The 27,176-nt window shown below is 44.8% G+C and overlaps 1 protein-coding gene across 1 annotated transcript in view; it reads left to right on the plus strand.

Moving 5' to 3' along the window:
- Positions 1-19,560: 19,560 nt before the first annotated feature.
- Positions 19,561-27,176, plus strand: part of CYRIA (CYFIP related Rac1 interactor A) — a 107,374-nt gene continuing 99,758 nt past the window's right edge. The window contains exon 1 of the mRNA XM_022554190.2: positions 19,561-19,643. The gene's annotated coding sequence lies outside the window, so the exon portion shown is untranslated. The remainder of the gene's footprint in view (positions 19,644-27,176) is intronic.

Below are 27,176 nucleotides of genomic sequence, written 5' to 3' on the forward strand. Positions count from 1 at the left end.
AGCAAGTCCATTTAGTTATCCACAAATTAAAAAGAAATAGAAGGGATTCCCTGGCGGCGCAGTGGTTGAGAGTCCGCCTGCCGATGCAGGGGACAAGGGTTCGTGCGCCGGTCCGCGAGGATCCCACATGCCGCGGAGCGGCTGGGCCCGTGAGCCATGGCCGCTGAGCCTGCGCGTCTGGAGCCTGTGCTCCGCAACGGGAGAGGCCACAACAGTGAGAGGCCCGTGTATCGCAAAAAAAAAAAAAAAAAAAAGAAATACAATTTTCTCTGCAAATCCAAGTTGCTGTGAGAGTTAACCTCGTGACCTCCTCCTACAGTAGTCTTTCAATAAATTGTACTGAGGAGAAAGATGAGTAGGAAGAAGAGGAAAATGGGATAGAATCTCAGGAAATTACTTAACCTGACATTTTTTTTAAACATCTTTATTGGAGTATAATTGCTTTACAATGTTGTGTTAGTTTCTGCTGTATAACAAAGTGAATCAGCTACACGTATACATACATCCCCATATCCCCTCCCTCTTGCGTCTCCCTCCCTCCCACCCTCCCTATCCCACCCCTCTAGGTCATCACAGAGCACCGAGCTGATCTCCCTGTGCTATGTGGCTGCTTCCCACTAGCTATCTATTTTACATTTGGTAGTGTATATGTGTCCACGCCACTCTCTCACTTCTTCCCAGCTTACCCTTCCCCCTCCCCATGTCCTCAAGTCCATTCTCTACATCTGTGTCTTTATTCCTGTCCTGCCCCTAGGTTCTTCAGAACCTTTTTTTTTTTTAGATTCCATATATATGTGTTAGCATACAGTATTTGTTTTTCTTTTTCTGACTTACTTCACTCTGTATGACAGACTCTAGGTCCATCCACTTCACTACAAATAACTCAATTTCTTTTCTTTTTATGGCTGAGTAATATTGCACTGTATATATGTGCCACATCTTCTTTATCCATTCATCTGTTGATGGACACTTAGGTTGCTTCCATGTCCTGGCTATTATAAATAGTCCTGCAATGAATATTGTGGTACATGACTCTTTTTGAATTATGGTTTTCTCAGGGTATATGCCCAGTAGTGGGATTGCTGGGTCATATGGTAGTTCTATTTGTAGTTTATTAAGGAACCTGCATACTGTTCTCCATAGTGGCTGTATCAATTTACATTCCCACTAACAGTGCAAGAGTGTTCCCTTTTCTCCACACTCTCTCCAGCATTTATTGTTTGTAGAATTTTTGATGATGGCCATTCTGACCGGTGTGAGGTGATACCTCATTGTAGTTTTGATTTGCATTTCTCTAATGATTAGTGACGTTAAGCATCCTTTCATGTGTTTGTTGGCAATCTGTATATCTTCTTTGGAGAAATGTCTATTTAGGTCTTCTGCCCATTTTTGGATTGGGTTGTTTGTTTTTTTGATATTGAGCTGCATGAGCTGCTTGTAAATTTTGGAGATGAATCCTTTGTCAGTTGCTTCATTTGCAAATATTTTCTCCCATTCTGAGGGTTGTGTTTTCATCTTGTTTATGGTTTCCTTTGCTGTGCAAAAGCTTTTCAGTTTCATTAGTCCCATTCGTTTATTTTTGGTTTTATTTCCATTTCTCTAGGAAGTGGGTCAAAAAGGATCTTGCTGTGATTTATGTCAGAGAGTGCTCTGATGTTTTCCTCTAAGAGTTTTATAGTGTCTGGCCTTACATTTAGGTCTTTAATCCATTTTGAGTTTATTTTTGTATACGTTAACCTGACATTTAACTGACTCCCTGATCTGTCCCAACCTACCTTCAAGTATTATTTCTCATTTCTTCCTTTAATCGGCCCAGTCCCTTTCCAAGGATAATTTTTTCCAAAATTAGAGTCTCTCAGAAGATGTAGCACAGCTTCGTAATTAAAAAATGCCTCTTTTATTTGAAGCAGAGACCTCCTCCTTCTCCCATCTGTCCTAATGCCTCTCTCCAGCCCATTTTTCTTCCCCTCTTTGTTCTGAGTTCTTAGACTCTGAGTATCGAGGGCTGAGCCTCAGTGGACACAGTGAATGTGAACTGAAAGTGGAGATGAGGAGAAACTGGGGCATCAGCCTAGCCAAGACATGAGATCAGATAAGAACCAGCAGGCAGGAGCAGCGAGAAGGGTCTCTATACAAGTGGCACAAAATGGCCTTTATGTAGGACCATCATTGCTGGGAATGGAGGAAGTAGCCCCCGCCGGGCCATTTTCAGGAATTCCAGAACACCCCATCAGTGGCCTCTGGCCTTGTTTGCTGGTCAGCTTTCTCTATCAGCAGATGTCAGGCTCCAGGCTCACACGGACTTGGCTGGGGGGCAGCGCTCAGCACAGTGCCTACGAAGCAGGATGAAATCTGGTTATAAAGCAAGTGTCTTGATGCAAACAATTTGAGAAACCTCCAAAGCTCCATGGAGTGCTGGCTGCTGTGTGCCCGGCTGTCCTGGGAGAGTCAGCTGCAAGGGGGTTTCATGGGAAGACACTTGTGCCAGTGGGACTGTGTGTGGCTGGGCTGGAGTGTGAATATGCATATGCACAGGTCAGAATAAATTGGCAAGGACATGGGTGCCACTGTAGAAACAGAAAATTCCTACCCAGAGATGAGTTTCCGTGAACTCTCTTCTAAAGTATTTATTATTATTATTATTGTTATTATTAAGGTGAGCCTACCTGGGCTAATAGTTTGCTCAAACCACCCCCTCTGTCTCTTTCCTCTGTGCCCCCGTAGAACCCTTTTCTTTCCTCTCCTGTGTCTGTGTTATTTTGTCACGAGGATGACAGGGCAATTCTTGAGATTCCTAAATATTGATGTGGTTGCTTTAACACAGCTATTTGGAAAACAATCGAGATTTAAGTTGTTTTCCTTACCAAGTAAAAACAGAACATTTTCACCCAATCCCCAGTTTCATGTCTCCCAGATGACTACCCATCCTTGAGCCTCCAGGGAAAATCTGAGGGTTGGCATTGGGATCAAGACACAGATTTTAAGGCCTCCAGGTTTACAGGACAAATCAAATTGGCTGCATTGACATATCCTGCTTCCGTCTTCAGTTTGGGCCTGTTCTTGATTGCCTGTGTTCCAGCTCTGAGTACATGGCTATATTTCCTTAGAGGGCTGGGCTGTACGTGTCACGACTGGGTGGGCTGTATCTGTGCCCTCCCAGTGACACCCTGAACAGCTTTCACAGGCAAAGATGCATGAAATAGAATCATAAACCAAAGGTTCCATCCCACCGCCCAGTGAACTTGGCAGGGACAGAGGCACTTGTTCATCTTCCCTGGGTTGTGTTCGCCCACGTGGAGTCTCTCCTCCCATTCCGGGAATGGCCCTGTCATCCTCTCCTTTCCCCTCTACATGCGAACTCTCGGCCAGTTGACTCTGGCCTTCCATCAGAGCCTCACCGGAATCCACCTTCCTCCGTCCCTCATCCCTGCTAGCTCAGACCGCTGCAGCCTTATCTCAGATAACCTTTGGCCTCACGGATCCTCATGTTGCTGCCAACAGTGCGTTTCCAGACCTGCGCTCAAGTTCAGGATGACCCAACTCCTCTCCCAGCCAGGTCTCCCCACTCTCTCTGATGGTTCCTAGAACCCAGAGAATCTCAACGACAGAAGGAGCTGACCCAGTGTAGAAATTACCTCCCCCCAACAAGCAGCCTTGCCAGGTGGCCAAGCAGCCCTGCCTGAATGTGCCCAGTGAAAGTGAAATCCCTGCTGCACTAGCTATTCCTCTGCAATTTGTGCTGCTCTAGCAGAAAGTCCTTCCGCAAAATCAAAGAGACAAAGGACCTTGAAAATTCCTGGAACACGCATCTATTGTGGTACATGCGTGAAACAGGGCCAGAAAGCTACAGTGAGCTGCCCGATCACTCAGCCAGTTGGTGCGATTTCAGGGCTGGAACAGTTACACTGCCTTCCAGGCAACTGAGCGTGTCCCTCAGGCCTGCTGAGCTCTGCCTCCTTCTAATGTCACCTAGCCATTCTGCTGTCCTCTGGGGCCACAAGGAACCCAGCTTCCTTCCCTCCCTGGCAGACCTTGCACAACTGTTCTTTATGGAAATTATCGTCATGGGTTCCTAGCACCTTCCCTTCCCCAGGGTCAGTACCCCATGGTTGATCCCTAAGTTGACACCAGCCCCACCCAGGCTTTTACTCATGCCTTCACCCAACTTGGCTTCCTGTTTTTACTGGTTCATAGACTGCCCTTCTTTTCAGATACGTTTTCCAGTACCTCCCTCTGGAAGTTGTACCTGGTGGCCCACCTTCTCCAATTCCTGCTTTATTCTGAAGCTATTCGGTAATGCCAGCCAGACATCCTTCTACTGTTGTCATTGCCTTGACTATGTCACTTCTGGTTTATTGTTTTTCTTGAATATACAGGTCTTCTGGGAGGCAGGGACTCATGTTGCATTGCTTATGTGTAAAGAAACCAGATGTGAATTTTTCATCAATAATTGTTGTCTAGCTTCTGAATTTTGTCCAACTTCACGTGAGGAAAGTGAAGCCCAGGGAGGCTGGGTAATTCCTAAGTTATCTCAGCTGAGTGATATCAAAATGGATTACAACCCAGTTCTCCTGACTCTCATTCCAGTGTTTTTTCCAACACATCCCTTTGGCCTACACTGAATTTCAACATACCAGGTCTTTATGTAAATGATTTACCTGTTCAGGTACCTGAATGTCCTTCAGGTAACATGATCATCCCCCTTTAATAACATCAATAAGTTCTTACATCATCGTTAATTAAGGCTTTGTTTATTTCCAGCCTCTGTAAAGAACTCTGCACAGGGCTTCCCTGGTGGCGCAGTGGTTGAGCATCTGCCTGCCGATGCAGGGTATGCGGGTTCGTGCCCTGGTCTGGGAGGATCCCACATGCCGCGGAGCGGCTGGGCCCGTGAGCCATGGCCGCTGGGCCTGCGCCTACGGAGCCTGTGCTCGGCGGCGGGAGGGGCCACAGCAGTGAGAGGCCCACGTACCAAAAAAAAAAAAAAAAAAAAGAACTCTGCACAGATGGTCACTTAATAGCTGCTTTTTTGATGACAATAGTGATTTTTACCAAAAGTCTTCATTTAGGATAAGTGTGCAATTCTAGGGAACAAGGCTACAGTTCTTACTCATATTCCCACATTTACTCTAAGCAACTTCAAAATAGTTCTACAGTTGGAGAAATGCCCCTGTATTGCAATTTAAGCTTTCTCCAGTCAGTTCTCTGCAACCACACTCGAATTTTCAATTCCCCAAATAGAAAAATGAACTGAATAGACATTAACAAAGTAATCTCTCCACTTCTTTGAAAATTGCAAACTCGTTGAATTTTTCTCTTATGGTTGATAATAGCCATGAAGAAACCAATCATAATTCCTTCTCCTCAGACTCTGAAATACATCATTTGGAGAATCTTTCCTTATTGGCAAGTAAAATGAGGAGAAAAATCATATTAGAGACTAATGAACTCACATGGCATTATTTTCATTGCTCAGTAACCTCAGGGTATGGATAATTTTCTTTAAACAAATATTTTAAATGTGAACTGAAAAACACATTTCCTAAAAATCCTGAAGACATCTTGCTAGAGTGATAACTCTTTTCTTTTGGAGTTTATGAATTTGGGAACAGAAAAAGTCTTTTTTATTTTCAGGTATCTTTAGCTTCCATTACATATGTTAGCTAAAGCTTTAAGCCCAGGGACTGACCCAGATTGAGAAAAAGAGGACACGTGTTCTAAAGGCATGAACATCTGGGACAACAAATGTGGCTGCAGCTCAAAGTGGAGGCATCATGTCTTCTTGTGGGGATGGACAGAGGGCTTCACAGGGGGCTAAGCACACACTACAGGAGGAGGTGTCTACTGGGAGTCAAATTCGGCACCATGCACAGCAGGCATTAGCTGAACGGGTCCTGGAGAGTCAGGTGTGGTATTCAGTGACTTCAGAAGCCAAAGGAAAGCTGCAGTGGAAGGCTTATTTGTAGCACCAGGCAGCGCTGACTTTTGGCTAAATAGGTGGCATGATTTGAGAGTCAAGAATAAGCCAGCTTCAGACCAGTGTTTCCAGTGCCCCTACAGGCTGTCCAGCTGCCCACAGCAGAGCCTTCCTTAAGGATCTGCTCACAGGTTTGTGTGTTCCTTTCAGAATATATATGTCTCTTGTCCTCTGAAAAGTAAGGCAGGCTGAGCTGAAGTGGGAGACACTCTCTTACTGAAAACACAATAGAAATGTTGGATTTAAGATGGAAAAATAGGGCTTCCCTGGTGGCGCAGTGGTTGAGAGTCCACCTGCCGATGCAGGGGACGCGGGTTCGTGCCCCGGTCCAGGAGGATGCCACAGGCCGCAGAGCGGCTGGGCCCGTGAGCCATGGCCGCTGGGCCTGCACGTCTGGAGCCTGTGCTCCGCAGCGGGAGAGGCCGCAGCAGTGAGAGGCCCGCGTACCGCCAAAAAAAAAAAAACAGATGGAAAAATAAATTACCTAGCAACTGTAAATTCATAGCCTGAGACCGAAAAAGGAAAATTCCGAAAAAATTAAGAAAGAAATCTCAAAATTGGTAAGTGATAGTTAAAGCTGAAAAGTGTTATAGGGAAATTGGAGCCTCTTATAGGCCTTAACATTTGGCACTAGAGATTAACGTCCACACAGAGAGGGAAATTCAGCCAGCAACCCCATGTGGGTGGGCAGCTGGCACTGAGTGACGTGAATTGATTCTGCAGCCATTAGCATTGCCCTCTGTAAGAAAATCACTGCCCACCTGACCCAAGAAAGAGGTAATAAAGCTTCCTATTCACCTAGGCCAGTGGGTGGAAATAGACACACCTGCAAGTAATCAGAACACAGGAGGGGTCCAAATTTAAGCCACCTGATTAGTTCAGGACCCAAAAGAAATGTTAACATAAACATTAGTCCAGTTCACTTAAATCCATAAAGTCCCAGCAAATGCAGCTGCGAAACTGTCACCTAAATCAAGTCACATGGTTTTTCTATGGAAAATATCCTCACTGACAACAAGATCATAGCCAAAATCGTGAACCGTATGAGAAAATGAATAACCAGGAAGAAGAGGCAAGAGGAACAACAAATTATCTTAGAGATAATGAGACAGTTTTTAAGACTATAAAATAAGTATTTTAAATCTTTGCAGAAATAGAGAAGTAAATAGAAATCACACTGTAAAGAAAAAGTCAATATGAGAAAAGAAAAATAAATTCTAGAAATATAAGCCAATGAAAAAACTCATGACACCCCAAACATGGAGACTATGAATTCTTTTCAGGTACACAAGAACTGTTTCTAAAAATTGACTATGTATTAGGACACAAGTGAAAATATGTTCTTTGACCAAAATGCAAGTAAAAACTAAAATAAATATATATGTGTACACACACACACATATTAAATATTCAAAGGTGGAGACTTCCAGTTTACGGTTCAATATGTAAAAATTTGAAAGTCTTCACTCCCATCCTCACAACAACAACAGCAAAAATGGACAAATTGAAAATCAACCTTTCATAGATCCATTAGAGAATTGAGGCCACAGGGCCTGAAAATGGGGAGAGACTGGCAGATGCAGAGAATCACAGCTTACTAGAAACAGAAGTCACATGTGGAGCCTGGCAGAAACACTTACAAAGTTATTGACTTGCTGATGGAGGCTAAGTGAGGACTTGCTCAAGAGAGAAAAACTCCTAGAGACCTAGCCTTACACAGACACCCTCACTTAACAGGAGTAAGATTTAATTACATGATTATAGAATATTTCCTCTTCACCAGCATCTTACCACAGCATCAACAAGGCTATTGTATAATAGCCAGAGATTATAGCCAAAAGAACTGCAAGCCTCAGACCCTGTTTAAGAAGGAGTCTCTAAGGAAACCCAAAGATAACAGGAGAGACAAAACAAGGACTCTAGAAGAAATTTTAACCTATGATATCAAAGCTACAGAAAAGGGTAACACAGTCTAACTTCTAGCCAGATAAATATAAAACCTCACATCTCAGTTCCTTTTACCTGACACATCATGTAGGCTTTCAACAGCCAATTTTACAAGAAATTCTGAAAAGTGAAATACAAATAAAACACACACACACAAAAAAAACAAACAAACAAAACACTGTGGAAGAGACAAAGCAAGTGTCAGAGTCAGACTCAGATGTGGCAGAGATTTTGGAATTATCAGACCAGGAATTTAAATAACTGTGATTAATATACTAAAGATTCTAGTGGAAAAAAATGGACAACGTACAAGAATAGATGGGAAACTCTAAGAAATAATTTTTAAAATGCTAGACATTAAAAACACTGTCAAAGAAATGAAGAATGCTCTTGATGGATTCATCGGTAGACTGGACATGGCTGAGGAAAGAATCGGTGAGCTTGAAGGTATGTTGATAGAAACTTTCCAAACTGAAAATCTTCCAAGCTAAAAAATACACTCCAAATGCTTTTAAAAGAAAACCAAATTTACTACCTAATACCAAAGAAAGATCTACATTGCATAACGTTAATGTTATTCACATATCACAATTGCTGGGATATAACTAAAGCAGCAGTTAGAAGATAATTTGTACTGTTAAATCCATTCACTCAGAAATAAAAAAATACAGAATAAGAGTGAGTTGAGTTTTCTTTTCAAGAGACTAGAAAAAAAAACAGAAACAGAATACACTCTCCAAAAGCAGAAGATGAGAAATGATAAAGATGGGAGTTAGATTAATTGAAAACGGAACACAGGGATCATAAAGTATGACTAGCTCAACTCAATATCTGAGGCATAAATGAAAAAAACAAACAGATGTAGAAAATTCATTCATGATAATCAGTAAAATCAAAATCTTGCATTCTAAAAAACCTAACAAAATATTTAACCCCCTACTATGACTGATTAAGACGAAAGAAAATGAATTACAGTTGACTCTTGAACAACATGGGTTTGAACTGCATGGGTCAATTTATATATGGGTTTTTTGAATAAATATGTACTACATGTGGTTGGGTGAACCCATAGATGCAGAACCATGGATAAAGACAGCTAACCATAAATTTATATGTGGATTTTTGACTGCTCGGGGATGGAAGGGGGCGATGTCAGTGCCCCACCACCATGTTGTTCAAGGGTCAACTGTATATCAAGTATTTTTAGATTTTATCCATATGTTGTAGTTTGCCAACCCTTGGTCTATATAGAAAAGCCAAACAGAAAGACAAATACTTAGAAATAATAAAGAATTTCATCAGGATATATATTCAAAAGTCCATAGCAAAGAGACAAGTCCAAACATAGCCAAGAAATTTCTTTAAAATCAGGAGAAAACGGGCACATTATTTATCAGACATCAAGGTGTATTATAAAAATAGATTAATCACAACAGTGTAGCGTGTGAAAAGAGATGAGTGTGAACTTGTAAGGAGAGGTACTGGAAAACAAAGCAGGAAGAACATTGTTGAGACCAGTGGCTTTTCCTGTAAGAAAATAGATTCCTTTCTCACGTCATTCTCCCAAATATATTTCATACATACCAAAGATGTAAACTAAAGTGAAAAACTACATTTAACACTATTAGATGAAAATATTAGAAAACATCTCTTTGCTCTTTAGTTGGAAAAAAGCTTTCTTAAAGAAGAAACCAGAAAAACAGATATCATAAAAGAATATGTTAGCAGCTTCAAAATTAAGTCCTTCTATATGATAAAAGACACCACAAAGTTAAGAGGCAAGTCACAGGTTAAATGAAGGAATTAGTAATACATATAATAGGCAAAGGATTAGTATGCAGAATATAATTTTTTAACTCTTTCAAATCGACAACAAAATAATAGCTGAACTATGAATTTATAAGTTATAAAGGGTACAATAGATAAAATTGCAAAGGATATGAACAGCTTTCTCTTTTTGAAGAGAAAACCTGACAAAATCAATAAACATGTGAAAAGAACCTGTCTCAGTAATCAAGAAAATGTCCATGCAAACAATAAAATTACATTTCACAGATAAAAACATACCAGAAAGTCTGACGATAGAAAAGGTGGGAAATATGTGGAGATGTAAGCACACTTTGACTTTGGTCCTCTGAGTAATAAAATACTAGAACCATTTTGAAGAAGAATTAGTCACTATTGGGTAAAACTCCACAGGTACATAGTCTATAGAATTATGTAGCTATCATGATGGATAGTTTTAATAATCCACACAACTGAGTGAATAAAACTAAGAACCAGAATACCATTTGATAGCATTTATGGAACCTTTAAAATCATACAGTATAATACAATATAGTAAGTATACATCCTTATTTAGAAAATTTAGAAACTGTGAGTGGAAAGATTCTCTGGATGGGGAGGAAGGGGGATTGGGCTGGAAGATGTATCAGATGGGCTAAGTGAGGTAATGCTGTAGTAATAAACAACTCCAAAATCTCAGTGGCTTAAACAACAAGGATGTATTTACAACTCCATTATGTGTCCGTCATGCGTTGGTGCTAATGGCAGGGTAGCTTCTCAATGTCCTTCTTACTCCAGGACCCAGGATGATGGGCATCGTATTTTGCAACAGGAAGATGAAAGTTGTTGAAAGGTCTCCCACTGGTAATTAAGTGTTCCACCCCAGAAGTGACATGTCTGCCCACCAACCATTGGCCAGAACTGATGATATAGTCCTACAAAGGAGGAAGAGTGTAATCCTCCCAGTGGCTAGGAGAGAACCAGAGTGATTTAGCATTAGAAGTTTTTACCACCCTTGGGAGCATAAGAATTTCCAGTTGATCATTAATATCCTACTATTTAATAGGAAAAAAAATGCAGTGCTAATAACAAAATAATATTCTGGGTGATGGGAACATGGACATTTGTCACATTATTCTTTGTATACGTATTCCTTAGAATGGAGTAAGCACCTCTCCATCATTACTCTGCAGTGTAATGTGCTTGGATCAGGACAAAAGACAGGAAAGAGGCAATGGATGCATGCTAAAATTAAACTTTAATCAAAAATTCCTGTTCTCTTTCAACAACTGGTATAAGCGCCTTAAACTATCAGAAAATCTCTGTAATGACCACCATCTAAATCTACTGTCTCATTCCCCAATCTACTGTCAAACCAAAGTATTCATAATGTCCCAAGTAAATCAACATCCCGATACATTTGTTATTTCTAATTTTCCCTTTTCCTCCCCAGATCAGTCCTACATGGGAAAAAATACAATTTTTCCTGAAAGCCCTCTCACAGACTAGGTTAAATGCCTGTCCCTAAGTTCCTTAACTAGCTTCACATACCATAAGGCAATTTTGTAGGTGTTTTCATGTCTGTTTCCCCTCTGGGCAGTGAGTTCACAAGAGCATCCTTCCTTGTATCCCTAGCACCTATCAGAGTGTCTGACGTATAGTAAGTGCTAAATAAATCCTTAAATATGTGAAAATATAAAATTGGTTCCAAACTTCAATGATGTTTGGTAGGATAAAAATAAGGGCCAAAGAAAACCTGACGACCTGCAGGCAATCAGCATCAGGTTACCGCGCATGCCCCTTTGGCAAGAAACAAAAGCAAAATACCCTGCCGTGCTGTCGCTGCGTGAGATAATAATGTTTCCTGTAGCTTTCTGCACAGTCTTTTCAAATCTGTCATTTCATTTGATTCTCTCAAAATTCCTCCCGGGTAGGCAGGGCAGGCGTTTATTATCCATGGTGAACAAATAAAAACATTGAAACAAGAGAAGTTTACTCACCTGCCCCAAATCATACAACAAATAAAGAAGAACTGTTCTTAGAACCTAGGATCTAGGACATGAAGCTCTTTCTACCAGATCACTCTGCCTGTTTACAATGGCAGTTTGAGAGTCTTGTCTCCAGAGTCAGCCTGGGTCTTTCACTAGATAGACTCATCCCTCTTAGGGAAAAGATCCAATGCAGCCCAGTAAAATAGTTTTGGGATTTATGAGAAACTGGATAACCCTTATACAGAAGCCTAGCATCCTAGATATACGACACGGTGAAAACTTTAGCGCTTAAATCAGAATTTGAGTGAAGATTTGTTCAGCATCAGGGAGAGAAACCAGACTGGAACCAGCACACCATGTTTTAAATCATACTTCTTCCATTCATTTCCCATATGAACTTGGGAAGTCACCTTTCCTTCCTGGGCCTCCTTTTCTCTAAGGCCCCTTCTGCTCTGAGATTCTTTGAAGACCCTAAAATGTCTAAATGTTATAAAAGGTAAAGTTCCTTTTATTCCAAAACTAAAAAAAGGAATTAAATAGATTCATGAATGCCTGGGTATACATGAAATGTGGAAATCAGAATACCAATTGCATTCATGTGTAATGACATAAAAATCACCATATTTTAAAAACTCTTCCATTTCCTCTCCCATTAACAGATGCGAAGCAGTTTGATGGAGTTTATCGGATGAAGCAGCTGCCATCTGATCAGTCACGTCACATGAGTGACGCTACTGAGGCAGGTAAAATATTCAAGAGCCCAAGACTCTCCCCAAGAAATCGCTGCATCTCTCTCAGGGTCATAATGGGCATGCTTGTGAGTTAGCCCTCAGCTCTAAAATAGACTGTGTAAATATTGTGTTATAGTGATGATGACTATTATTTATAGCTTGCCCCAGCCTCCCAGGCAAATGTCCAGGGAAGAACAAAAAAGATGCTTAGTATAATGAAAACAAAGAAAATATAGAGGTGTTGGCGTAGGAGGAAAGGAAGTGTTTTAACATCAGAAGCTGAGAACAATTTTTTGGATTTGATCAACAATCACTAATGTGGATTTTAAGATCCCACAACTAGAATAGCAGATTGTAGGGGTTTTGATTTATTCACAAAAAAGCACCCTAAAATTGATCTTTCTATGAAAAGGGTCCTGTGTTGTTGGACCTCTTCCTATCTTGAGTACACTTTTATGCTTTACTTTTCCAGAAGTAACTTGAAAGGGCAGTTTTTCTAATCTCTGGATCTTAAGGGATTCAGTTTAACTCAGATCAACTCAAGAGATACTTATTATTAAGTGTACACTAAATTTCAAGCACTGAAAACACAGACATCTTATTATATATGTAATTTATACGCATACATATATATTAATATATGAGATATATTATATATATAAAATTCATAAATTCCAGGAAGCAGAATTGAAATGCTGTGAGATAAAGTGAGTTAGAGGGCCTGGGTATGCTGAGGATCAGAGTCCAGAAAAGACTTCATTACAAGGTGATATTTCTCCCACCTGGAAGGGTAATTTGGAGCTCATCCATTTGACAAGGGAGAGTGGGACGTTCCAGGAAGAGGAAATATCAATACGGAGGAAGAGAGGAGCAATATAATACTTTAAGAGTGGAAAGAAATGTGGCAGAAAGAACAAGCGAGGACAGATTATAAGTGACCATATGAGTTCTCCAAAGAATGTGAGACTTTGTCCTGGGGTGATGGGGAACCACCGGGGGGTGTGAATAAGGGGGCTGCCATGATCATATATGTCTCTTAGGAAGATCGCTGGACGGTGAACTGGATGAGCTGAATATGAAAGCAGAGGGACCAATCAGAATGCTGTCAAAATAACTCAGGCAAGAGCTGATAAGGAGTTGATCCGGGCAATGGTTCAAGGGAGGATAAAAAAAGAAGATAAGTATGAGATCTAAATATATCAAGGTTCCTGCTAGCATCACTATTCTATGCCATTTCTCAAGTGATTAGAGAGTCAAAAGGCAAAAAAATAGGATGAAAACCATGAAAATGGCCATTTATGTGATTGTCATAATGGGCATTTAAACATAAAACATTCATATATTGCTATCAGGGCTTGTAAAGAAACTCTGTAGGGTCAACCATTCTGTTTGGTGGGAATTTTAACACGGTGCTGGTACCCAGCTGTGTTTTTAGCTCCCTGCGTTTGACACTATCTCTGATAGCAAGAGGGAGAATCCTGGTCTATGTCTGAATCAACCTGTCTACTTGCTCACTGATATATTTCCTGCAAAGAAAAGAAATTATTTGTAAAGAAAAGGGAAATCTGGTTGTCCAAGGAATTCAAGGCTTGGTCCTAAACTGTAATCCATGACACCTATGTTTTATTTTCATGGCTGTGGCCAGGACTCAGCTGATGCCTTGAACAAGTTCCACCAAGCTTTAATTTCCCCGGCTATAAAATGCGTATAGTCAGAAGTGACCCCTACTTAACTGTGATGCTGCACAGATGACTCGGCTATGCCTATAAAATGCTCTCAGCCTTTGCTCAAAGGCCCTCTTACACGTGTCATTACTTTGTTTGTGGTGATTTTGGAGATGGTGTGAGCTTTGCAGGGTGAGGTTGAGTCCCCTAGACCGGCTGACTCACTTGGTCAAAGGTGCCAAAAGTTGATGCAATCAGCAATTTCTGGATTTACCTGGTCAGTTAAAGATAGAGATCAACTGACCTATGGAAGAGTATCAAAGGGTTTGGACTTAGAAGAGAATGGAAGTCATATATTCTTGCAAATCAGAGAGAGAAGTAAAAGAGAATGAAAGCAGAAATAAGTTTATAATGCAAATAATTAAAATCACTTTTAAAATGTGCTAGCTGGGTTAACCAGGCACTGTGCTAGGTACTCATTCATTGTCTGCGCATTCATTATCTCATTCATGTGTCTATCTGGCACCCAGTAGACACTCAGTAAGTATCAGTTGCATAAACAATCCTTTACGGTAAGTCCTATCATTCCCCCCCCCCCCATGTTATATACGTGAGAAACAAGGAAGAGGGAAGTTCTGCCCAAAGTCATGGCGCCATAAGTGGAGGAGAAGAGTGCAGATTTAAACCTGACCTCACTGCAAAACTCCTGCATGGCCCTCGTGCCTCCCTGCCTCCAGGTGTCCATTTTCTTTCCCTATTATCACTCTGTATTTCATCTCTGTGCTCCCTTTCAGTTTGTAAACTATGTAATTTTTCTCCATCCTTGACCATCATTTGACACTATTTTTCCAGACCCTGAGAATTTATTGTTCCTTCTCATTTTGTGGGGGATGGGTGGATGGTGTTGTTTATAACATTTTACCCATCTTAGAAGTCAGTATCTGTATCATCCAGATATGCCACACATGAGGGCGCCACTTCATTTGGAATGTTCCTTACATTTGAAAGCAGGACTATTCTCAAGTAACTGACAGGAACCTAATCAGGTCCTTGACATTCATATGGGAGAAGACTCGAGACATTTTGCTGCTTTATTAATAGAAGTTTATAAATGGTTGGGAAAATCTCTAAAGAAATGGATTGAATGTTTCATTCCTTCAACTGGCATTTATTATGCATCAATTTTTTTATGTATCAGGAGCTCTTTGAGGTGCTGGAAAGATACAAAGACCAATAAGACAGAGATTCTGGATGCAGAGTTTATAGTCTAGTCTGGAGACACATACAGCCTACATTCATTATTTGTGGATTCTGTATTTGTGAATTTCCCGACTTGCTGATCTCAAAATCACTACTCTTGGTACTTCTGTGTCATTTGTCAACATGCACCAAGCAGCGAAAGTTTGAGTCACCGAGGAGCGTGTTCCTAGCTGAGGTTGACTAAGGCAAAGTTCTGCCTTCTTATTTCAGCTCTCATACTGTAAACAAGTGCTCTTTTTGTGGTCTATGTAGTACCATGTTTTTCACATTTTTGTGCTTTTTGTTGGTAATTTCACGGTCTAAAATGGTCCCCAAGCAGAGCGCTCAAGTGCTGTCTAGTGTTCCTAAGTGTGAGGCTGTGATGTGCCTTACAGAGAAAATATGTGTGTTAGACGAGCTTCATTCAAGCATGAGTTACAGTGCTGTTGGCTGTGAGTTCAATGAATGAATCAACAGTATATATTAAATACATGTTTTTAAGCAGAAACACACATAAAACAAGGTTATATACCAATGAGTTGATGAAAATGTTATCACCGGAAGCTCACAGGAACCTAACCTTGAATTTCCCCTAGGAGCAATGGCTCAGTATTTGCTAGGTCAGAGTTTGTGGTGACTTCATAGAACAGCTACTGGGAATAACAGAAATCAACCACATATAAATTTATCAGATCCACACAGCTTTATGAGTGATATGATAAAGGTATGAATGCAATACCATGAAAGCCAGCAAGAAAGAACATTTGACTTGGCCTTGGAGAGTTGAAGGAGGCATTATAGAGGGGTTGCTTTAGAGCCAGGATTGTAAAACTGAATAGAAACTCAGTGAATGAGCCAGGATGGAAGGTCATTTAAGGCAGAGGAGAACCATGTGCAAAGAAAGGGAGGTCTGAAAGAGCCTAACACACTCAGTGATTTAAAAAGTGATGAATTCAACTGTGTTAAGTCATAGGCTCCAATTCAGCCACAGGCAAGGATTTTCAGCTATTACCAAGTTTCTCTACATAGTTTGGGCTGTGATGTTTTGCAACAAGGAAGTGTGCAGTGTGTCAGCCATGAAAATTGGCTCAATATTCATCATCAAATCTACTATGCTCCCTCTGAAGTCTAGGCCACGTTTCTGTAGAAACCTTTAGTTACATAAAGGAACCCTGGCCTGTAACTGGCAAGAAAACCCACCAGCTTTGGAAGCCATTATAGTAATGCCAAAGGGAAAGCACTGTATAATTCCTGGGGAACCAAGTGAAGTGGGAGGGCAAAATAAAGACTCCTTCCCGTGGAGTAGCAAGCAGAGGGAACTGCAGGGGTTCAGCCTCCACTCGAAGTCCTCATCTATGAATCAACCCCACCAACCACCGAGTCTGAAATGAGCACTTACTGTATGGCCAGCGTTATTCAAGGCACTAGGAGGCAACACACACACACACACACACACACACACGCACACACATGCACACAACTATTCTTTCTTTCACAGCTACAAAGAGTTGACATCAGCCCTCACATCAACCTTCTGAGGTAAGTTTTATTATTATAATTTTAGAGATGAGAAAACTGAAACTCTAAAGGCCTAAGTAACTTGGGTTCACACAGCTAGTGAGTGACAGAATCAGAATTTATGCTCAGCTTTGACTCCAAATAAAATGGGGGTTTTATCTGTGTCTCAGATAAGATCCTTGTCCTCAAGAAACTTGCATATGTGATGAATTGAGGAGTAAGTGGCTCAGATTGTCAACTTTATAGGAATTCAGAAGAAAGAAGTGTGAGCCTATACTCCACCACTGTCCTGAAGGCATCATTAGCATTGGAACCAGTGGTCTTTAGTAGCTGGAGATGGAGGAGGGAGACATCCGAGGTACGTATATATTTATACACATGAGCAAATGTTCAGAAGCAGAAATGTCTTTCGAAGGAAGAAGAGGAGCTATGCTGTGAAAGGGAAATCTAATTTGTCCAGGGATTTAGAAGGAATGTTCTACCTGTCCTAGGATGGATCTCAGTGGATGGAGAGGAGCCCTGGATGGGATCAGCCCTTGTTGTTTTGTCTCCAGAGGGGATGCCCATCATTTGCAACCTTATTGTTCATTCAGTAAATATTATTGTGAACCAGTTTGTGCCAAGGATCATTCTCAGCACAGCAGATGCTTCAGAGAATGTGTTTCCAAATGTGAAGGAGCGGAACCTGGTGCATGGAGAGCGGCACTCAGCCCCTGGTTCATGATGGTAGTTCTCTCCTGATCATTCTCACTGCTGCCTCCTTTTCTTCCTCCAGCCCCCTACCAGTCTCTTTATTTGTGGCTCCAGTCAAGGCTGTCTGGGCCCTGGGAGCTCCCAGGATCAAGTGCAGCCTTCTCAGGCTGCTGTTCAGGGGCTCTACTCTCAGCCTCACTTTGTCCAGCCCTTGGTACTGTGACCACACCGGACCTCTTCCCACCTGAGCGCCTCCTTTGTCCCTCTACCTGGAGTGCCCTTGACCCCATTTCCTGCCTACTGAAGTCTTATCATCCCTCAAGGTTCAGCTTAAAAGGATCTGAACCCAATTTTCCCCAATCACAATGAACTCCTTCTTGTCCTGAGCCCACAGAGCAAATACCTCTATCTTAGCCTGTTTCCTATTCTGCCTTGTCATAAACTGGGCTGGCAACCAGTCTGTCTACTCCTCAGGCCAGGGACATGTGTCCTGATTCCATCGTTTAGCACTGTGCCTGACACTTTGTCCAAGCTCAAGACATCTCTTTAAAACAATAAATACATGACAAGGATGTCCTTGAAATTAGAACAGTTGGGTTTAAATTTAGTTTAATTAAGACATTAAGGTTCATTTTAAAAAATGTATATTGTGAATAAAAACCACTGAAATTTAGTCTCAACCTACTTGCCCCCTCATTGACAGTTTAATTTCACTGTAATCTTTATCATGTATGGCGGTGTAGCAAGAAGGATTTTTCCATAGAGCCACCCAAAGTAAAAATGGATCGTCCTTGCGGGGATTCACAACAGGGTCTGGTCCAGGTACCGGCACCTTGACTGACACAAATAAAAAATGGGGACGTGTTCATTCTGACCCGAAAGACCCCTACCCATTGGGAGACTGTTTCATTCTAACTAGACCATGCCCTCCTGGCCCTTGTCTGAATTCTTGCCAAAACTCAGAGCATGAGCTGTGCTGAGCAGCTCATGGAAGCTCTTCAGACTGATTGTCAGAGTCTGGAGGAGGCTGGGATGGCATCAAGTCCTGCAGGGGACCCGGGGACTCAGAAAGTAAAAGGACTTGGCCAAGGTCTCCTGAAGCTTTCTGCACTCCAGGACCTGGGCGCCTTATGTTGCAACCCGCACATTCCTGCAGCAACTGACACAGCCCCCAGCATATGGCTTGGCCCATTGTAGGGGTTTGATAAAGTTTCATGATTGACTGGGAAAGGAAGCAGGAGAGGCCTGGGCCTGCAGAAGGGCCCCCTCAACAGGAGCTCTGACTCACAACCTGTTTGGCACTGCGCGGCCCTCTCTGGTTTCCTGAATCTCTCTCTCTAATGGCAGATGTTTTAAAACAATGATCACGACAATGACACTGTAATCCCCTACTTTCCCTTGCATCATAGAATTTTTTCAAGTGTTTTTGCAGACTTGCTCTTAAGGGTAATTACATTTTTTGGACTAGGTATTTGCAAAAACTTTTTTTGGTGGTCCCATCAGATAACGGCGGCCCCCAGGGCTGGGAATCTGTTAATAGTATGTGCGGGGAGGACACGGCAGAAAGCTGGGATCAGGAGTCAGACTAATTAGGGAGTGGGGTGGAGTTTGGGACGGCTTGACTGGGTGCATGAGCAGTAATGTGAGGGCGGGTGTGCGTCCAGGGGTGGATCAAAGGGCCTTTCTCCCGTCTTTTTTTTTTTTTAGAGGAAGAGTGGGTACGGAGGGATTTCGTGTGTAGAAGCAGCAGGGGCACATCCGGGCTTCCTCCTGGAGGGCAAAGCCAGCGGCCAAGGCCTAGAAAAGGGCAGGGGTTTCTGCGTGCGGAGATGGTCTGCACAAGGGATCTGGCGCGGGTCTGCGGACCCTGCCTGGAGACGGCGGGGGTGGGGCTCCCCGGGGGCCGGGGCGGGGCGGCCGCAGCCGGCGGGGCTGGAGGCGGGGCTGAAGGCGGGGCGGGGCGAGGCGAGGCGGGGCGGGGCGGGGCGGGGCTCCGGGGCCGTCTCGCAGGCTGCGGCGGCCGCGGGAGAGGCGTCCACAGCGGTGGCGGCTGGGGCAGCGGCAGACCGGCGGCCGAGCAGGGCGGCGGCGGCACGGGGTGAGCGGGGCGCGGGCCAGGCGGGGGCGCGGCGGGGAGCGCGGCCGGGGGCCTGCAGGGAAGCGGGCTCGGGAGGCGCCCGGCGAGCACTGCCATCCTTCCCCAGCTCCGGACGCAGCCTTCGGGGGAGGGCGGGAGGGAGAGCCGAGGACCCAGTCCCTTAGCCCTTCTCCAGAGATCGCCGTCCAGATGTCCGACTAGGCGCCCCACTGCCCCTTCTCCCGAGGACAGCCTCCTGCTTGTGTTCCAGGTCACCTCCCTCGCCCCTCAGCCACTCAACCTCCTGCCCCAACCCCCAACGCCAGGTATCTTCAGCTCCAAAGCCATTCTTCCAGGAGACCCCCGACTCTGCTTCCCCATGCCCACCACCAGAGGCCCGGCTCCCCAGCACTCTCTACAGCCCCAGAGGCAGAGATGACCCCCGTCCCTAGGGCCTGCACACCTGGACTCTAATGCTGCCACCTGCCAGGGACTCTTCCTAGCCAGCCAGCCAGCTGCTGTGCACCGCACCCAGGCCTCCTTGCCATCACTCTCCTCCATCTCAGAATCCCAGTCTGAAGAAAGGGACTTGACGGGTCCTGAGCTTTGGGAACAATTTGACCCACTTCCCAAAAGGCTGATTCCGGGCCAGCCTGGCTATTTGGTGGAGACACCTGTCTTGCCTGCCAGCCGAAGGACCGACCGGTCTCTGGCAAAACGGGCCAGCGGGTCCCTGGGTCCTCCTCCAAGCTGTCCTGACTTGCTGGCCAGTGCCCCCAGAGACCAGGACCAAGAGCTTTGCCATTTAAGACCTCCAGATCTCTTTGCTGACCCCACCCCCAGTTCCCCAGAATTCCGCCCCTGCTGGTGGGAGTGTAGGGTCCAGCGCTGATGGGCCACCATCCTGGCCCTGGCCTCCCCTCCCATGCCCTTGTTTCCCGGCTGCCTGCTCCCCGGGAAACCCAGGGCAGAGTAGTGGAGCTGGGATTCAGGGTCTCGGTCTCCCCCCCAGCCCTCTGGCCTTCCTTCCTTTCCCTGTTAGAAACTTTTCCCCTCTTTCGCTGGTCACCATCACTCCGGTTGGGCCTGGGCCATCTGCACAGTGCTGTGTCCCCAGGGCACAGAAAGCTGGGCTGGGACCACGGAGGGCTGGGACGTGTGCTGGGCCAGCACGAGGAGGGTGGCTGCTAGCCAGGTCGGGCTGGGCGTCTGGGCCCGGGGGCCAGAGCTTTAGGGTGGGTCGTTGGCTTTCACTGAGCCCCAAAGGGGGTCCGAGGGCTTGCTTTGCTGTGAAGAGAGAGGGCAGAGCAGGGGCTGTTTTTCCTGCCTGCTTCTGTCTTGTGTTGCTATGGTGACAGTTTTGCCTCTCTTCCTTCTTCTGACTCTTCTGGGAGCTGGTTTTTATTGGTCTGTTGTTCTGTCTTTTATGGCTCTAATTTCTCCTTTCTATTTGCTCTGAAATAAACAGTCATAAACATGGGCGCTGGGCCCAGGCTGGGGGCTGGCAGAACTTCACCTCTTCCTGGCCCCAGGCTCCTGTGAGAGGAGAGTAGGGGAAAGAGGTGGGGACAGACCTGGCCACACTCCCTCCTGCCCCCAGCTCTGGGAGGGCGGCAGAGGCATCACAGTCTCAGGCACACAGTGGGTAGCCCGCTGCCTCGGTGCTAATAATAGATCCAAGTGTGATGGAGAAGCCCGCTAATGTTGATTTCCTTTCATCTTCAAGGCAGCTCTGTGGGGTAGGGGCCGTCCCCACTCTGCAGATGCCAAAACTAAGCTCAAAGTGAGCTATTTCCCTCAGGTCACTCTGCTTTTAGCACATCGTCTGTGCTGAGATTTTGTTGAATGGATGGAAAAGTGATGGAGCTGGCGCGCAAAAGCCCAGCTCGCTGCCTGGCCACCCCGAGGGCTTCCAGGTCCTGCTCCCAGAGGACCAACAGAGCTCCCCCAAACCCATGTGCTGGGAGACTCCTTGAAGGGTTTTCCCCCGTTTCCCCGCTGGACTCCCATGGAGGCCACTGCCAGAGAGCGGCCTGTCAGGTCCCTCGCGCACCTTTGACCCCACTGTTGGGGACTCAAGTTGGGAGGAGAGTCAAGGCACTTGTGACTTCCTGTTTTTGCTCAGCACCCAGAAGCGTTCAGTTTGCTTTTACTCTCAGGGCTTAGATGCAGCCGGGTGAGCCGGGGACACTGAGAACCCAGGAGACCTTCCCAAGTCAGCCCTGGGCGAGGAGTTCGGAGCTGTCCGGCCCTGGGTCACCGGCGGTCAGCTGTCAGCGACACCCTCCAGAGAAGCTGCCCCCCTTTTCCCTTTTATTTTTCCCTTCACTACACACTCTTTTCTTTCCCATCCCTCCCCTTTCTCCCTTCACGTTGCCAGTGCTCTAGGCCTGTCAGTAATGAGCTGGAAAAGCACCATAGTAGCATGAAAAAACCAGGGAGTCGGCAGCCTCATTGTCAAATTCCAGCCCTGGGGCAGTCAGTTCACTCACTTGGGCCTCAGTTTCAACCTTTCAAATGGGGTTGATAGCATCTGTCTGAATGGTTACATTTGCTTGTTTTTGTAGGATGGAATGGAGTAGTTTACAGGGATTGCTTTACAAAGTTGAAAGCCTGAAGGGCTCATAATGTTCTCCTCCTGTTGAGAGGTGTCACTGTTAAAGAAACCCCAGACCACTGCCCAGAGGTGAAGAACTGATTTAGGAGTGATTAAGCTGTAAAATCTGAGGAGTAGAGGCTTTCTCTAGTCATCTTGTCCAGAGTTGATGCTGAATCAATCCATTTCTTTATTTATGCGCCTTCCATTAACTGAGCATCTACTCTGTACCAAATACACTTTGGGGAACTGGGGATTTAAAAAACATGAACACTATTTCTGTTTTCAAAGAATGTAGTCTGGGGGTAAAGACAGTCATGAAAAGAGATCCTTATAATACCTTCGAAGAAGTGGTGTGATCGGGAAAAAGGCAGGGAGATGTGAAGCCCAGAGATGGTGACTTGACTAGCCACCCACCCCTTTATGGTTGAATCAGGCAGCCTGTACTTTGCGGCTGAAATACAGCTCTCTTAGCACCGCCCACCTGGCAAGCCCTCAGTCAGGCCCTCGCAGCGATGGATGGGTGATGACTCCCGAGCCCCTCAGTTCTGTGAGCAGTGTCGGGGGAGAGAGGCATGTGGCAGGAGCCAGCCCTGCCTTCCTTGCTGAGTCTTTTTTTTTTTTAATTTATTGGCTGCGTTGGGTCTTCGTTGCTGCTCACGGGCTTTCTCTAGTTGCAGCAAGCAGGGGCTGCTCTTCGTTGCAGTGCGCGGGCTTCTCATTGAAGTGGCTTCTCTGGTTGCAGAGCACAGGCTCTAGGCGCAGGGGCTTCAGTAGTTGTGGCGTGCGGGCTCTAGAGCGCAGGCTCAGTAGTTGTGGTGCGCGGGCTTAGTTGCTCCACAGCACGTGGGATCTCCCCGGACCAGAGCTCGTACCCATGACCCCTGCATTGGCAGGTGGGTTCCCATCCACTGTGCCACCAGGGAAGCCCCCTTGCTGAGTCTTCACTCATCCACTCATAGTAGCCTCTGGCTCCTATTTCATCTTGGTCAAAATCCTTTCGCAAAGGCTACATGAATTACCTGACAAGGCAACATGGTGACTGGGAAGAAAGCGGACTTTGGGAACCAGCCATGAGCTCAGACTGTACTGCTACTGTGTCCTAAGTGTGGGATCCTGAGGGAGTATCTAACCTCTCGGAGCCTCAGTTCTTGTACCTGTAAAATGGCAATAATGAGACTTGCCTTCTAGGAAGTGAATGATCTTATGTATTTATAGGGTCTGGCATGGGGCCCACTTCACACTTGCTGTTATTTAGTTACACTGATTAGGAAAGAGTTCTCAGTTACTGGGCCTCTGGGTCCTCTTAGAACCATGGTGGGGAGCTCTTTGGACTAATTCTGGCCTTCAGAGATCCATTCATTATCTGGGAAGGTTAAAGATTGCACACGCTCAGGTTCTAAGCACTGCTGGTTAATCTTTGAGTTATCTCTCACCAGATAAAATAATGTTCTACAACATGGCGATACTGCAAAGCAGCAACACTTTGATTTCCTCAAAGGGGAACAAATTTGAAATGGCAACAAACACGCTGAGTTTCAAAAACATGTTACTCTGAGAATACTTTAATTTGATGTAATCCCACTTGCTTATTTTTGCTTTTGTTTTCTTTGCTTTTGGTGTCAAATTCAAAAAAATCATGGCCAAGACCTACATCAAGGAGATTACCACCTGTGTCTTCTTCTAGAAGTTTTATGGTTTTAGGTCTTGCATTCAGTCTATGTTTTGAGTTACTTTTTGTGTATGGTGTAAGATAGTGGCCCAGTTTGGTTCTTTTGCACATGGCTGTCGTTTTCCCAACACCATTTATTGAAGAGACTGACCTTTCCCCATTGCATGTTCTGGCTCCTCTGTCAGACAATACTTTAACATGAATGCTTCACATTTTTTATTCTGGGCATGTTTAGCTTCCTGTTCTTTTTTTTAAGTTACCCTATCTATGGATAGATATTTTCTCAAACCATCACTGCAGCTCTGTGACATTAGTATTATCATGCCCTTTTGACAGTAAAGGAAACTGGGAAAGGTCCCTTGCACAGAGTCCGGCAGCTAGCAAGTGGCAGGGTCAGAATTTAGAACTGGGCCTGACTTGCTATTCATGCTGGCGTACACAGCCTTGTCATCTCCTTGGCTGGCATGTCAGTGATTTAAAATAATTGTGTTTGGAGTATGCAAGCAGATTTTAACGGCGGTGGAACCGGTCAGGGCTGTAACTCGGACCCATAGTAAATATTTAGAGACTTTATTAGGGTTTTGTTCTCAGCACAGCGTGAACGAGGCTTTCGGCAGTTGGCTGAGGCTTGGTTCCTAGAAGTGGTGAAGAGAAGAGGAGTTTGGCGTGTCCGAGTTCAGAAAAAATGTTTGGTGATGCTCAAAGTAGCTTCCTTTGCCCAAGAATGCGTTGCTAGTTTGTCGCTGAAATAAATTCAATTGATTTTAGAACTGAACGTATGAACGGAAAGCATGACAGGTGCACCCCAGGGATCTAGGAACAGAAGCAAGAAGGTCAGAAAATGTGGGTCAGTGGCCCTACAGATGCAGGGGTGGTTGGGATTCTGTCTGTCAGTGTAAGTCATGTCTAGGAAGATGGAGGTAGAAAAGCGATTACAGAATGGCTCACTCCTAGCCTTTCCTGGGTAATTTAGAAGCCGAATTTCCCTGGTCTGAGAACCCCATTGTCCTGAAAACGGTGCCATGTTTGCCAGCAACACGCTTACCTGGTCCAGCTTAGCTCTGCAAACAGATCCGTTTCTATTGGCAGTTATCTCAGGGCCTGAGTCTGGTGTCCGCTTATTTAATGACTTCACTTTCTAATAAAAATTCTGTATGGCATAGATAATTAAATCTTTAAAATGAAACTGGGGATATATGTATACGTATAGCTGATTCACTTTGTTATATAGCAGAAACTAACACAACATTGTAAAGCAGTTATACTCCACTAAAGATGTTAAAAAAAAAAGAAAGCAACTGGGGAAATGGGATGCCCCCAAAGAGCTGAATTGCAATTTTATGATGGATCAAGCATGAAAATGAGATCATTCACTCATTTGCTTAGCAAATGTGTACGGGACAGGCTCCTGCCTTGTGCTGAGCTAGATGGAACACAGTGATCGAGATGGCTTTGTCCCTGGCCTCAGGTAGCTCTCACTCCAGGCAGGAAACACACACCTAAAATGGAGCTTGGAGAGTGTCGGAGAGAGTGCGGAGGGCGGGAAGGAAGGGGGAAGTCATTGTTTCACCTCTTACGGCAACACTGCCCCCTCCCTCCCCATGGGTGTTGTCTGTGGTGCACCTGAATCGCACCTGACACGTTGCAGGGAGAGGAAGCCTGAAAGAGAAAAGTACAAGCCTGGACGGCGAAAAGCCGGCTCTGCTCTCAGCCCTGTCCTCGCTGCCTGCGTGGAGGAGGAGGGGCAGGCACGGTGGTCCCCCCACCGCCCCGGTTTTAGGTACCCACGGTCAACTTCGGTCTGAAAATATTAAGTGGAAAATTCCAAAAATAAACAACAGTTTTTTGTTTGTTTTTTGCGGTACGCGGGCCTCTCACTCTTGTGGCCTCTCCCGTGGCGGAGCACAGGCTCCGGACGCGCAGGCTCAGCGGCTGCGGCTCACGGGCCCCGCCGCTCCGCGGTATGAGGGATCTTCCCGGACCGGGCCACGAACCCACGTCCCCTTCATCGGCAGGCGGACTCTCAGCCACTGCGCCACCAGGGAAGCCCAACTCATCAGTTTTAAATTGTGCACCGTTCTGAGGAGCGTGATGAAATCGAGCACCTTTCCGCTCCGTCCCCCCTGGGATGTGAATCATCCCTTTGTCCAGCGTACCCCTCCTGTGAGTCACTTAGTACCCATCTTGGTTATCAGATAGACTGTGGCCGTATCACGTTGCCTGGGTTCAAGGAACTGTTGTTTTACTTAATAATGGGCAAGAGTAGTGATGCTGGCAATTCGGATGCGCCGAAGAGAAGCAGTAAAGTGCTTCCTTTCAGTGAAAAGGTGAAAATTCTCAATAAAGAAAGAAAAAAATCTTTGCTGAGGTTGATAAGATCTAGAGTAAGAAATTCATGCTAATTTTGCTGTCACACCTCATACGGCAAAAGTCACGGCTACATAAGGAGTGTTTAGTGAAGATGGAAAAGACATTACATTTATATAATAAGATACTTTGAGAGAGAGGCCACATTTACATAACTTTTATTACAGCACATTGTTATAATGGGTCTATTTTTTATTAGTTACTGGTGTTATCTCTGTGCCTAATTTATAAATTAAACTTCATCATAGGCATGTGTGTATAGGAAAAACCATAGTATATGTAAGGTTCAGTACTATCTGTAGTTTCCACTGGCGGTCTTGGAACATATTCCCTGAGGATAAGAGGAGACCACTGTACTTCACTTTCACTGTAGGTAATATGGGAAGGTTGGATTTGGTGACTTAGAAGGGTGCTTCCAACACCTAGCCGATGATTCTAATAAACCCTTGGGCTTCTGTCCCAAAGTGACAGGTGAAGAAGCAAAACCTGGCAGGCTTAGTCAGCAAGGTTGCAGAGACAGAGCTTGGATGGGGAGAGCCGAGGGTGTTTTCAAAAAACAGAGAAACCTTGCGCCCCCTCGTAGAAAGGGAGCCAAGTCTGATTGAGCATCTGAATAAATAGTTGAAAGTCAAGGCCATTGACAAAAGGGAGAGCCAGGAGGGATGCAGGAGCTCAGCAGCGGTGGGAAGGACCGTCACCAGCTCACTCCCACGTTCCAGGGTCTCCACCGCCTGGGATGTGGAGGGTTGACCTCAGAGATGCTTTGGTCACTGCAGAATGCCCTTCTGTTTTAAGTTAATGCCTGTTTTAAAAAATCATTTGGTTTGATGATTTCCGGGTTTTAGAATAAATTAAAATGCATAATCGTTTTAGGACCATGAGGAACAGTGCCAGACACACAACTATCTCAACACACCGT

The sequence above is a fragment of the Delphinapterus leucas genome, chromosome 13, assembly GCF_059928025.1.
Source record: "Delphinapterus leucas isolate spDelLeu-1000000601 "Yukka" chromosome 13, BTC_Dleu_Yukka2, whole genome shotgun sequence".
In the NCBI taxonomy this organism is placed as follows: domain Eukaryota; kingdom Metazoa; phylum Chordata; class Mammalia; order Artiodactyla; family Monodontidae; genus Delphinapterus; species Delphinapterus leucas.